The sequence below is a fragment of the Neopsephotus bourkii genome, unplaced genomic scaffold (genome assembly GCF_033783945.1).
Source record: "Neopsephotus bourkii isolate Nb327-2 ecotype Australia unplaced genomic scaffold, CSIRO-AGI_Nbou_v1 NB_281, whole genome shotgun sequence".
NCBI classification, from domain to species: Eukaryota; Metazoa; Chordata; class Aves; order Psittaciformes; family Psittacidae; genus Neopsephotus; species Neopsephotus bourkii.
Window position 1 is genome coordinate 609,684 of NW_026900790.1, and position 14,870 is coordinate 624,553.

At 42.3% G+C, this 14,870-nt stretch overlaps 1 protein-coding gene and 1 long non-coding RNA gene across 3 annotated transcripts in view; one reads left to right on the forward strand and one right to left on the reverse strand.

The window, feature by feature from the left end:
• LOC133208740 (uncharacterized) overlaps positions 1–14,870 on the forward strand; it is a 220,258-nt gene that overhangs the window by 137,911 nt on the left and 67,477 nt on the right. The window lies entirely within an intron of this gene.
• CHCHD3 (coiled-coil-helix-coiled-coil-helix domain containing 3) overlaps positions 1–14,870 on the reverse strand; it is a 162,655-nt gene that overhangs the window by 17,966 nt on the left and 129,819 nt on the right. The window lies entirely within an intron of this gene.

Below are 14,870 nucleotides of genomic sequence, written 5' to 3' on the forward strand. Positions count from 1 at the left end.
ACCCTTTCCATACAATATAATCAGCTGGGCTGCAACAACAATAATGTGTTAGCACACACACACACACAGAGTAATAATCACCCTGCAAACATGTTGATAATAAGCTGGTACTGGACCTTGCTCTAATATATCTTGGTATCTTAGTTTTAATGTGCTTGTACAATGTGCTATGGAACTATTAAAACATAATGCCCTCTTAGCGTCCTACTAGGGAAAATGCACGGTTCACCATGAACAGATAATGAACTGAACTTGGCCATGACTTCTAAAGCACAATACTGATGCTTTTTTCATTCTTTTCATTACTCTTCATTATTTTTTAAATAATTTTTCACTTCATAATTTTTCACTGCCTGCTAATGGATGTTTCCCTAGGACTAACAGTAGACATGATGGTACCTGGAAAGCAGTTTAACAACAGAAGGTAGGGGCATTCACAGAATACTGAACTGAAGTAGTTTGGGTTGGAAGGGACCTTGCAGCTCATCCGGTACCAGCCCCCTGCCACAGGCAGGGACCCCTTCCACTGGAGCAGCTTGCTCCAAGCCCCTGTGTCCAACCTGGCCTTGAACACTGCCAGGGATGGGGCAGCCACAGCTTCTCTGGGCACCCTGTGCCAGCGCCTCAGCACCCTCACAGGGAAGAGCTTCTGCCTAAGAGCTCAGCTCAGTCTCCCCTCAGGCAGGTTCAAGCCATTCCCCTTGGCCTGTCCCTACAGGCCCTTGTCCCAAGCCCCTCTCCAGCTTTCCTGCAGCCCCTTTAGGCACTGGAGCTGCTCTAAGGTCTCCCCTTCAGGAGCCTTCTCTTCTCCAGGCTGCCCCAGCCCAGCTCTCTCAGCCTGGCTCCAGAGCAGAGCTGCTCCATCCCTCGCAGAATCTCCATGGCCTCCTCTGCACTCACTCCAACAGCTCCATATCCCTGTGGCATTGGGGGCCCCAGACCTGAATGCAGGGAAACATCATTGCTTCCTTGTTGGAAACATATTATAGGGAAACATCATTCCTAAATCCCAAAGGTCTCTCCTTGCACATCTGCTGTGTGCTGGCAGTGCTAATTAGACACTGAGTTATTTAATGGAACTTCAGTCTGGTCTAAGAAAGTCATTCTGATGCTTTGTGTTTTATAACCTTATCCCCTATGATTTTTAAGTCACTATTTCTTTTTGCTAACATCTTCCAGTAGTTTGGTAGCAGAGTGCTTTTAAGTTATGGTATCTCAAGTTTGACAAACTTTAGATCAACCACGAAAATCTTTCACAGTTAGGTCATGCCCCTTGATTTCAACTGGTTCTCACTTAAGGTTTACTGCTAATTGCTGCTAACTTACTCCTGCTGCGGCATATCTCGTTACAAAGGATGGTACCAGGCTAAGAGAAAGACAATAATTCTTCTTGCCATTTGCAGATGGAAACTGGGGTTCCTTGACATCCTGCTGGGAATTTTGGTTTTGTTTTTAAGGGGTCTAAATAGAAGACAGCCTGAAATAACCCTTACAGGAGAAGAGGAAGCCGTGAAAAGAGTAATGATATAGGGCAAAAATACCTCAGTGATGCAATCTGTAACAGAAACAGCTTGTTTTTGTTACAGATTTTTCCTCCTTCTCCTCCTAGCATCAATTCTACAAGTAGGTAAAATTTAAATGGCCTCTTTCCTACCACACCACAAACAAAAAGGGTCTCCTTTGGGGTAGCTGCTTATACAGAATGGCAGGATCTTACCATGCTTATCCCACTTTGTGGGAAAGGTGAGTCCACTGTAAAGCTAACATGGCAGCAAGTGCAAGCCCCCTACCAAAGGTCCAGAGAGCTGAGAGAGGCAATAATGAGCATAATTATAGCTAGTTATTGTTTGGTCTACTTACAGCCCAATTTTATAATGCTCCTGCCAGCAGAGCTATTTTCTGTGATGTCTTTTTCATGCAGCAACCTTTTCATAAATCAAAGGCAAAGCAATACCCGGCAGTTTCTCCTGCAGCCTGTTTGACAATAAAAGTTAATACTGAACCTTGACTGTTATCAATCTTCATAAACGTGTCCATGATATAGCAAGCCTGTTCCATATTACCCTGAGTCTGTTACTAATGCATGCACAGGAGCAACCCGGTGGCTTAATGGATCTCCTAAATGGCTTGAAACTGGGACCCATGTTAAGCAACAAGGAAAGTTTTAAAGGAATAACTGCTTTTCTCATTTCTTTCATTATATGATAAAATGATTATAGATTAGATTGGGTCTGGCTTGAGAAATGTGTCTTGTACTATGACAGAAATTTACACAGACAAAATAGAGACCCCTGGAAAATACATAGAGTATTCAAGGAACTATAGTGAGAAGTGTGATTTATCAGTGTTATCAGTTCCTTTTAGCAGAGATCTATGGGACCAAGGATTTTGATATTCAAGCACTGAATTCAAAATCTGATGGAACAATCTTATTTGAGTGGCACACACATCCACTTAAGGAGAAGAAGGGGGAATGCCTGATCTGTATTAATTTGGGTATTATCTGAAAGCAATTAGTTTACAATGCTTAATCCAGGATAAGAGGGTGCTGAGCTTAACCTTCCCACATCTGTACTGCAAGGATCCAAAAACTTCAGCTACCTAAATATGAGGTTTACCACGTACTGAGGAACTTGAAGACCACTTCTGTTCCACACAGTGTCATGCTGTGCAACCAGAGAGGAGAAACAAGTCCCCAGGTTTAAAATAAAGAGAACCTGGGGTAGAGCCATTACACAGATAAGCTTCATCCTTAATCAATCACACTACCAAAACCTCTTTGTAGACTGTCCAGAAGAGTATCTGCAATTCTCTGCCTAAAGGAACCAAAATATTTAATAGAAGAGCTGGTGAATTGGCTTTGACACTGAATTTCTCTATAAAGAACTTGGTTTAAAATCTACAGTGATGCTGTGACTGCATCTTTATATTGAGAGGGTTACAACCATTTTTTGGCCAAACTACTGTGTCTAGTCAAGGCAAAGGGAAAAGACTAGATGTGATGGAAGAAAAGGGAGTGCATCTCATCAGCCCATGCAAGAGCAAGATTTCACTCACAGTAAAGCAGTGTAGACAGAGGGAGTCTATTACACACGGATCTATAAAGCCTGTCTCGCAAAACCTTTCGATCCTGATCTTCTTTTGCTTCCAGTAATGTGTACGGCACAGTGCAGCATCTGCTATGGAATATTATCCATCTTAACATACCCTAGACAAGGGAGTCCATCTTTATAGAGTTTATAGCCACATACATGGCACTCGAGTGGTCTCCTTAAAGATACACATAATAGTTTTATCTGCCTCATTCAGTTCCTTCCTCCAGGCTTTAATGTGTGCTTTAAATGTTTCAGGACTATACTTTGATTTTCGACTGCAGGCAGATGAAGGGAAAGGCAAGGCAGTGGGAAAGCAGCTTTATGACAGTTTTTCTTTAAACATTGATAAGTTTTCCAATTTCAGTTATAGACCCTCTATAGAAACACACAGCACTTGAACTGACAAAACTCACTAACACTTCACTGCCCCATTAACAGTAATGGGAAAATAGTTCTCCTACCAAATAGCTTTGTGTCTTCTCATATTCATTTAGGGTTAGAAGGTGGTATGCTTTTCATGCTTCTACACGTGCAGCCTGCCACCTAAATATCAGGTCACATCTGTACATACAAACTGTTTTGAAACGCCAAAGTAAATCCAAAATACTTAGGAAATCCTCCCTTCAAAAACAGCAGGAAAAGAGGTTTGATTTGCTGAAGAATGAAGCTCATGTTGAAGAAAATCTGATAATGCATTTATCAGATACTGTAAACACCTTGAAAACATTGGTTAGGGCATTTCATAACCAGTGTATTCTCTATAGATGCCAGGGCTCAGGCTTTAAAAATGCAGAAATTTAATAACTGAGAGAATCAAAAAGCATGTTCAGAAAAGAATTCAGCATTTTGCTTGCAGTGACAGGCCAAGGAGTGATGGCTTGAACCTGCCAGAGGGGAGATGGAGATGAGCTCTTAGGCAGAAGCTCTTCCCTGTGAGGGTGCTGAGGCGCTGGCACAGGGTGCCCAGAGAAGCTGTGGCTGCCCCATCCCTGGCAGTGTTCAAGGCCAGGTTGGACACAGGGGCTTGGAGCAAGCTGCTCCAGTGGAAGGGGTCCCTGCCCGTGGCAAGGGTTGGAGCTGGAGGAGCTTTAAGGTCCCTTCCAACCCAAACCAGTCTGGGATTCTGTGATTCCTATTAAAAATGTCAATGAAACAGCAACAGGTTGCTGGGTGACTGTTGGAAGATACAAAAACATTTCTCGAACACCACAGGCCTCATGGACACATGGGGCTGAAACCCTGACTGCTAAACAAGGCTCAGATCTGATTGAGATTCATCTTTATTTAGGCTGCCCTAAGCAAACAGGAATATAAAAAGCAATACTGGAAGACAGACTGTAATTAAAAGTGCAGCTCTGCTCAGAGAAGAAGCCATTGGAGCATAACTGTTCTCTGCATGCCTCATGTCTTACCTATTTCCCCAAGTAGGAAAAAGTAATGTATTTTTTATACCATTGAGTCTTTTTATATCATTTTACCTTTTAGCTACAGAGTAAGGCTGGTGCAATATACCTGCCACAAGCCAGGATTTTCCAGCCCAGTAATACTTCTTACCATAGGAATTAACGTTTTACTCTTGAACTAATATCACAGGAGCTAGGAGGCAACCAGGCAGCTTAACTACTTTATACAACATCTTAACACTATTTGTACAAGCCTGATTTTCCGAGTATGACAGCACTTTGCAACAAAGCATATGATTTGATATTTGTTTAATGTACACTTTGGCTTTACAACTGTGATTTCACTTAGGTGGAGTCTAAGTAGAATGACAGTGCTTTATTTTTGACCCGGATTTAGCCCAGTACTACTGGAAGGCAGAAAGAAAAGAGAGGGAAGCCTGTTTAATTACAAGTGGTAGCAAATGAGCTGTAATGGAGGTGTTATGAATGTAAATCAGTGACACCCGATCCAGCAAGAGCAGCATCTGTGCATGCAGCTTCCAAAGTAATGAGATCATGCTGATGTACTGGCATCCTGCTTTGATCACTTCATCTTGTTCAAGAGCTCTGATGGGAAAACAAAGGTCAGTGGCACTGACCTCCCTTCCCACAGCTTGCACACGCACTGGTATTAGCGACTGATCAAGGACTGCTGTCTTTCCACCCTGTGATTTCAGATGGTTACATCGTTGGGGGCCTTAACTAAACAGATAGCACAACCTCCTGCCATGTGAAGTGTCATGTTCTAACATGTAGAGGTAATTGGCAATTCATTCTTCACCCTGTAACCAGACAGAGGTGCGTGCTGCTTAGAGAAATCATACCATTAACTCTGCAAAACATGGTCCCTTCCAGAAAGGGAGGTTTGCTTCTGTGTGCTCCCAAGTGGGGGCTGTGAGATCTGTAGGCTTTGATCTCACAGATGGCTTGGACTTATAATAAACATCCTTAGGAAAGGTATTTGTAAATCTCAGCAACAGAAGATTACAAAATACAGAACAAATTAATAATAGAGACTGAGTTTAACCTTCCTGGGCTTAATGCTGTAATTGGGAAACCATCTACTCGTGTTTATACAAAATCCCAACAAAGGATGCTTAAGGTATTAAAACAAGAGGCTTTAGTCCCTGAGAGGGAGTATGAAGCCAGATGTACCACTGCAGTGAAGAGTCACTCCTCGTTGGTTGTGAGTGGCTCACGGAGCTGCAGTCAGCAGCAAGAACTGCCCTAATGAGAGCATCCATCAATTTTCAGGGGACTTGGTGGATTTCCAGCACACAAAACCAGGGAATGTGCCAATTTAACTATTGGCTACTGACGCGTGAAGGAAGAGTTTCCCTCACTTGCTTTCATAAGGAAGACCATAAAATTACTTAACGTTTCAATGTAAGTAAATACAGAAAACCTACGGTGGGCTGAAACATAGAATCATAGAATAGTTAGGGTTGGGAAGGACCTTAAGATCACCCCGTTCCAACCCCGCTGCCATGGGCAGGGACAACTCACACTGAACCATCTCACCCAAGGCTTCGTCCAACCTGGCCTTGAACACAGCCAGGGATGGAGCATTCACAACCTCCCTGGGCAAACCATTCCAGTGCCTCACCACCCTAACAGGAAAGAATTTCCTCTTTATATCCAATCTAAACTTCCCCTGTTTAAGTTTGAACCCATTACCGCTTGTCCTATCACTACAGTCCCTAATGAAGAGTTCCTCTCAAGCATCCTTATACGCCCCCTTCAGATACTGGAAGGCTGCTATGAGGTCTCCACTCAGCCTTCTCTTCTCCAGGCTGAACAGCCCCAACTTTCTCAGCCTGGCTCCATAAGGGAGGTGGCTCCAGCCCCTGAGCATTCTCGTGGCCTCCTCTGGACTTGTTCCAACAGTTCCATGTCCTTTATATGTTGAGGACACCAGAACTGCACACAATACTCCAGGTGAGGTCTCACAAGAGCAGAATAAAGGGGCAGGATCACCTCCTTCGACCTGCTGGTCACGCTCCTTTTGATGCAGCCCAGGATACGGTTGCTTTCTGGGCTGCAAGCGCACACTGAAGCCAGCTCATGTTCATTTTCTCATTGACCAGCACCCCCAAGTCCTTCTCCGCAGGGCTGCTCTGAATCTCTTCTCTGCCCAGCCTGTAGCTGTGCCTGGGACTGCTCTCACCCAGGTGTAGGACCTTGCACTTGGCATGGTTAAACTTCATGAGGTTGGCATCAGCCCACCTCACAAGCATGTCAAGGCCCCTCTGGATGGCATTCCTTCCCTCCAGCGGATCAACCGAACTGCACTCAATCCCACTGTCCATGTCAGCAATGAAGATGTTAAACAAGACCAGTCCCAACACTGATCCCTGAGGGACACCACTCGTTACTGGTCTCCAGCTGGACATTGAGCCATTGACCACAACTCTTTGTGTGCAGCCATCCAGCCAGTTCTTTATCCACCGAGTGGTCCATTCATCAAATTGATGTCTCTCCAGTTTAGAGACAAGGATGTCGTGTGGGACAGTGTTGAACGCTTTACACAAATCCAGATGACATCAACTGCTCTACCCCTGTCCATCAGTTCTGTAGCCCCATCATAGAAGGCCACCAAATTAGTAAGGCAGGATTTCCCCTTAGTGAAGCCATGCTGGCTGTCACCAAGCACCTTGCTGTTTTTCATGAGCATGTTGCCTTTGAACCCATCAACCAGACTCACCAGAAGAGGAAAGGAATGATCAGATAGAGGCATGTTTGCCCTCATGGTTATCCTACTACATTATCTGATAATAACTATAAATCATAGAATGGTTTGGATTGGAAAGGATGTTAAGAGCATCCAGTTCCAACCCCAGGGCAGGGTTACCTTCCACTAGACCAGGTTGTTCAATGCCCTTTCTAACCTATCCTACTCTACCTCCCACAATATCTTTTGTTATTTTAATTACTAGTTCATATCAAATAAAAAATTCCTAGTCATGACTTTGTGCTTTACCGAAATTAATTTCAAGATTGCTTTCTCCATTCCAGACCATAGAGTAGCTAACTGTGTGAGAAACTGGTGATAGCCCAAGGGGAGCTTTAATGAATGGACCCGTGACTTCTGGAAAGGAAACAAAAGGGATTATAGCAAACATGGAAAGAATTGGCTTTACCCCCTTCATTAATGTGCTAAATTATGAATAATGGATTTTTAAAGTTAACTCACAAAACAATTCAATGCTTCAAACCTATTTCCTACCCAAATAAGCACATTTAAACTTCACATTACAGCTCAAATACTTCCATGAAAACACACATCCCCATGCAACCAGACTCACGATTTGGGGCTTACCAGAAAAACACACAGTTATTATGCCAGAATCCCCCTGCTCCCACTTGATTCAGAATGAATCTGCATGTAGCTAAAAAGTGCACAATTAATATTTCATCCTGTTGAGTACTCGCATTCCTAATGGACCGTATTGATCAAAGGAAGAAAGTTAAATATCTATGTTGCTGTAGGGAAAACTAAAGTTGTCATTTATGAAATGATCATCATTTCATAGATAAATGTATTGAATAAAGGGTTTATGGAATTTAGATATTGGGAAGCTGTTCAAAGAATATAGGGTTTTACGGGGTGCAGAGCAACTGAGAACTACTGAAGCCAAAGTCCCTTCATGAAGCCAAGCTGCTGAAGCAATAGGCAGCTCTATCCAAAAGGCAGACATACATAATTCTTGCTTCCTCACTCTGATTCAAAGGCATGCATAAGGCATGCATAGTGCAAAAGGTTTCACCAGTCGAGGGAATGTACTGTCAAAGCAAAATCACTCATACAAAGTAGTAGCAGAAAGTCAAACACATTGCTCGAGTGAGCTCCACCACGACAGCCCTCAGGTAAGTCTACTGGGACAAAACACTGGCTGAAAGGAGTGAGCAAAGAGAACAGATCCTGTTTTATTCCTTTAGTATTCAAACGAAACAGGATTTTGGATGTATGAGAGAAATAAGAGAGACTGAAAAAATCTGTAGTCTCTTCATCAGTTTCTCTTCCTACCTGAAGCAGGTCTACGTGGCCTGAATACAGACTGGTTTAAACCTAAAGAGGGGTGACAGTGACACCCACTCTGCAAAACACCATTTACACTTGGTTTGTGAAGTGCAATGCCATTAGATAGCAGACAACAGCACTGCTGGCGCTAACGTGAGAAACTCTCACTGCCATGCCACCCTCTGCACGGTATCAGCACAACTGTCTGTGCAGCTACACTTGGGGAAACAAAAAGGGGATGGGATGGAAGAGTAGAAAGAAAGAGAAATAAGGCTCTTCAAGAACTTCTGCTGTTAAGACAAGCTCCATGGTTTAAGCTGGATGGATGGTATTTAATTCTATGCATTCCTTATAGCATGGCTTACAGACACACCAGTCTTACACTCTTCTGTGGGATACTGTGGATAACTTGGGATCATCATCTCCAGCTGCACCATGTGCAAAAAAGAATTCAGGCTAAGAAAACAGGGAGACAGGCTGAGAACATTGGGGCTGCTCAGCCTGGAGAAGAGGAGCTGCATGGAGACGTCAGAGCAGCTTCCAGTGTCTGAAGGGGGGTACAAGGATGCTGGAGAGGGGCTCTTCATCAGGGACTGCAGCAATTAGAGAAGGGGTGATGGGTTCAAGCTGAAACAGGGAAGATTTAAGTTGGATATAAGGCAGAAGTTCTTCCCTGTGAGGGTGCTGAGGCGCTGGCACAGGGTGCCCAGAGAAGCTGTGGCTGCCCCATCCCTGGCAGTGTTCAAGGCCAGGTTGGACACAGGGGCTTGGAGCAAGCCGCTCCAGTGGAAGGTGTCCCTGCCCATGGCAGGGAGTCGGAACTGGGTGAGCTTTAAGGTCCCTTCCAACACAAACCACTCTATGATTCTATAATATGACCAGCAATAGTATCATTAGGTCAAACAATACCAAGACAATCGTTTCATGACAAAGCACTATATATATGTGCTATATTTGTAAGAGAAAAGATTAAATCAGGATGTTTCTATTTAAAGCCCATTGTCTTTAGCTGAGCAAAGGGTGCTCAACAAGAAGGCAGCAAGCCTGCAGGCTCTGTCCAAGGATTTCTAAATAGCTTTCTATTTTCTGTTACTAGAGGAATACTACATAGTATTTAATTAACAACTTATAATCTGTACATTTAACTTTAGTTTTTAAAAGCAACTAATGCTAATTGAGGTAGCAAAAGCAACTGCTAGAAATGGGAGTTTCTCACCAGTGGATCTGTACAAGCGGAAACAAAGCAGAAACTATTTGCCTGGATATCTCCAACATGAATTTCTGTGTTATAGTAGTACGTGAGTACAACAAGATAGATATTGAAGATATCTGCATCAAGAAACTATCAATATTCCTGATATACAGATAGTGCAGAGAGGTGCCTTAAAAGTCACCATATGTGCCCAACATCAGCAGTGAAACAAGAGCAGTGACATAAACCCACAGTTCTCTGGTCCTAGGCCAATGTTGTCAATAAAAAGCTTATTTTCTCTTTAGCCTTTTGGGTTTTTTTGGTGTCCAGAAAACTGGCATCTCTGCTTTGTGAGATTATTACATTTGGAGACCCAAGTGTCACTGTTACTCGTTTAATGTAGCCTCATTACAAACTTCCTCAGCTTCACTTCCCAGGCCGAAAGAATCTTAGGTGAAACACAACTTAAACTCCTTTTATTTCTATATATTGACATTGAAGCATCAAACATAACTGTGCTTTAAATTTTATTTCCAGTAAACATTAATAAACCAAGCTTTGTGATACAGAAGTCACCAATTAAAGGAAGAAACTGGGTCTGACATTAATCTTGTTGACTATATCCTGAATCAAACCCCTGCTGAACATATTTTCAAGGCTGTAATAGCTGTTGCTTGCCTATCACTGAGCCCTGACGTCCATCAGGGAGCAGAGCAATGGAAATGATCGAGGACAATGTGAACCATATTGACATGATTTGTAAAAGTGCTCTTAAAACATTAAACTGTGTGAAAATTGTACCATGTGAAGCAGCCTGAGCAAAGCCCAAACCAAAGGTGCTCCTCCAGTTCCCAAGAGGCATTCCTTCTGATGCAGGGTTCATGATAAAAAGTCTCATAGGAAATGAAACTGGGGAAATTGAAATCGGATCTTACGAAGTTCATTCCTTTGAGGGTGCTGAGCCACTGGCACAGGGTGCCCAGAGAAGCTGTAGCTGCACCATCCCTGGCAGTGCTCAAGCAACCTGCTGTAGTGCAACCTCCTGTAGTGGAAGGTGGCCCTGCCACGGTTGGATCTGGATGAGCTTTAGGGTCCCTTCCAACCCAAACCAAGCTAAGATTCTATGATTCTATGAATAAAGCCATCAAAATCTGTAATTCAGAAACAAACACCCAAGCTTCCAGATGATGCAAAGAATCCTGCATGATTAAAACTGTCAGCGCTGGATCATATCATCCAGGAGTCAGTCTATTGTCCGACCTACCCTACCCTCCTTGTCCTGGGTTCAGCTGTATACATAATAAAATAACATTTATTTTTGTCCTTCTTAGTAGCTGGTGCAGTGCTGTGGTTTTGACTTTCAGCCTGGGAACAGTGTTGATAACACTAATGTTGTTGCTCAGTAATGTTTACTGTGACCAAGGACTTTGTGAGCCTCATGCTCTGCCAGGGAGGAGGGGAAGCTGGGATGAAGCAGAGACAGGACACCTGACCCAAACTGACCAAAGAGGTATTCCATACCACAGCAGGTCAGGCCCACTGTATAAACTGGGGGCAGTTACCCAGAAGGGCTAGATCACTGCTCGGTCAGGCTGGGTATCAGTCAGTGGGTGATGAGCGGTTGTGTTCTCTTCCCTTGTTATTTCCCTTATCATTATTATTATTGGTGGTAGCAGCAGTGGTTTGTGTTATACCTTAGTCACTGGGCTGTTCTTATCTCAGCTCGTGGGAGCTACATTTCTTCCATGCTCCTCCCCACCCCTCCTGGAGCAGGGGGTGAAAGAAGGGAGGGAGTGAGTGAGGGGCTGCATTGTTCTGAGTTACCAGCTGGGATTAAACCACAACACCTACCCTACCTTATCCCATTTGACTCTATTTAATTCCACTCCATTCCACTCCATTCAGTTCTATATAAACCCTGTGTCATGATGCTCAAGATCCAAAAACTGCCTCCATTGCAGACACAGGAGTTTGGAAGTGACACTGAAGGGACACACTGAAATACCAGGAAAAACCTCCCCCTTGATTGATTGTGTACAAACACCATCAAAAGGAGCAGTCAATCCCCAAAGACTTGAATTTTCTATCAGGAACTATGTTCTTATCAAGAAACCAGCAGCAAGAAGCAACTCCACACTGTCTATGGGAGAGCAGTGAAGGAGCAGAGGAATCACAAAGGAAAAAGCACTAGTGCACAGCTACAAAGTCTATTATCTACCATAAGAACCAAGACTCTCAGAAGAGAAAGTAAAAACATTGATTTTAGCCTGAATTTGCCCTATCTCTATTCCTAAATGAATAATGAAGATGTTCCTTGGCTCTAGACATCACGAGGGAATAAAACATCGCCACTGCAGCTGCCAAATTTCCCGCTCCCAGCCCTTCAAATTAAAGACAAAAACCCACAACAGAAACACACAATTTGATTAGTAAAAGCTCAGCTCTTTGCCCAAAGCCCAACTCTTCCTGTAATATCGCATTCTTTTCTTCTTGTGTAAACTTCTCATTAGAACAGAGACATCTTCATAATATGATAATTCTGGTTGTAATGTAACTGCGGGTAACATAACTCCTACATTAGAAAAGGCAGCATGCTCTAGTAATGCTGGTTTAATGTAATTTGTGTACTGCAGGAACTGACTGAACCTGGTCATTTAGGATTTGATCAATGTGAATTAGTGTCTTAAAGAGATGAACCATTTGATAATTCAGAATTTGATCAATGCGAATCAGGCCCTCGCAGAGATAAATCATTTATCATGGATATTTTGGAATATCAGTCTGATCCAGGCAGGTCTGGAAAAGGTAATAACCAGGCATCAATAAGGACTGCAGACAAAGTACAGAAGACCTGCCAAGCTCTGCGATACAACTTGATGTGGGATATTTGTTCTCTTCCATTTTAATGGAGCAAATTATCCCTAAAGACTGATAAAGCCCCAGCTGATGTAATTTCAGGGACTAAATGGAGGGAGGAAAATCCAGGAAATATTTAAGTAATTATCCACTTCTCTTTGCTCTTGAAAAGAGATGTGGCTTCAACAGTCGAAGAAATGCAAGGGATCTCAATGAAACCCCACAACTAATTCTAGCCATGTCTGAACTAAAGCGAGACCGTTTCTCAGTGATACCACAATTAGATCGATTAATCTCGCACTTAGAACCTGAAATCACACTGACACGCAGCACATGGGTTTATGCATTAACAAAATTCAGCAGTTCAACCTTATTTAATTCCTCTTTTACAGCCAATTAAACCAGCTCTTTAAACAAGCCGTGCTTGAAACTCTGTCCTCAATCCTCACATGCAATTAAACTGAACATGAGAAGTGCCTGGTGACACCAAAAGAGCATCATCTTTAGGTCTCACTAAATCATTTATCATTTACCCATCAAGTTATGTACAAAAGGCAGCGATAAAATAACATCTGCTGAATTGCAACCTTCAATAAAAAGACATGGCATTTCAAAGGTTTTTCTATCAGGAAAACTTTGAAATGATAAAGTAATATCGATATTTCATGCACTTTATCAAATCTCCCACAATTTATGCGCATACTTGAAGTACCTTTTTCTTTTCATTACGTTTTCCTCTTGTTTTTTTTAAGGCAATGGACCAAAGCTAATCAAAAAGCTCCCAATAATTTGTCAGGAAATTCAGCTTCAAGTGCGAAAGTAGCACAGCAATTTCAGTAATGGCATTATAGCAAAGACTAGTCAAAGAGGTGATTTCTATTGATACCTTTAATCTCTAGAAAATTAAGAAAAGACCAATCTCATCAAGTGTTAGGAATCTCTGATTCCCTGTCTAAATCCCTCACCCGAAAACACTCTGGTTTATGCAGATAGACTGAAACATCCTTCAAAATGGTTTTCCTAAAGTTTTTAGACATTGCCTGAGGCTAACGACTGGTCCCTGCGTTATCAACCAGCTCCATTTGTGCAAATATGAACCCCTAAGTATCTGTTTTACTGAAGAAATCATTTATACATTAGAGGGAAAAAGCCAAACCCAAAGCCATTTCTTACATCTGGCACAGTAACCACTTGGAGCTATCAACATGTACTTAAAATCACAAGAAAAGCTTGTTTTGGAATAATGAAAACAAGATCAGGCAATAACTAGATTTCAAAGCCTGAAAATACCCCACTGCAAGAGAGGAAGGGGAGATTCCCCTTGATGGGAATCTTACCGTATGAATGACAGCAAGTAACAACATACTGGGTTTCCTATACAGAATGGGAAACCCTCCAAATTATGCTTAAATCAGACCTTGAGTCAATGATCACCCTGTCCCTCTTGTTCAAGGGACAGATAAATTCAATCCTCAATATACCCTGCACCATTAACCAGTACAAAGACTTTATATATATATACACTAGAAAATATTAAACAATTCATGATACTAAAAGACAAAACCATTATCTTACAGTTAAGAACTTCATTGATATCATTATCAGCAGCTCAAAAAAGCCTTTTCTTTTGTTGCTCACCAAAACCCAAAACAAAACACAAACCAGAAGAAAATCCCTCCATAAATCTAAAAATCTCCACAGAATAATGCATTTTGTACAGCAAGTTTTGGTTCCTGCAAGACTAAAAGGTTGTAAAAACTTCTCTCGGTATCCTTACTAAAATGATAAATAGAACCTTCTGCCTACCAGATGAACCAGCACAAAGGCAAGAGCCCAAGGCTAAGGGTCAGAGTCACTTTGATCCATCAATTACTGTATCTTCATTTAACTACCCTCAGCACTAATAAAACTTATTTAATTTGACCTTCTGACCACTGTTCAGGGCAAAGGGAAGTTGCTCATTTAAATCTTTCACATCATACAAGCACAGGGTGAATACTACTGTAATGCAAAGCTGGAGCTACATTTTTGGTGCTCCATTAGAGAAATAAAGTTAAGGAATGGATGTTCTGAATAGTGGATGTATCTTATCAAATATTAAATAATTAGTACATCTAATTTCTATGCAGCTTATGGGAACTATACCCTGGCTTTCAAAATCTACAAAATTCTCTCATTTCAACAACCAGCACAGATTAATGAGATCTGTAATAAGAGGAAGGGGAACTATGTTGCCATTTAATCACAGAATCATAGAATAGTTA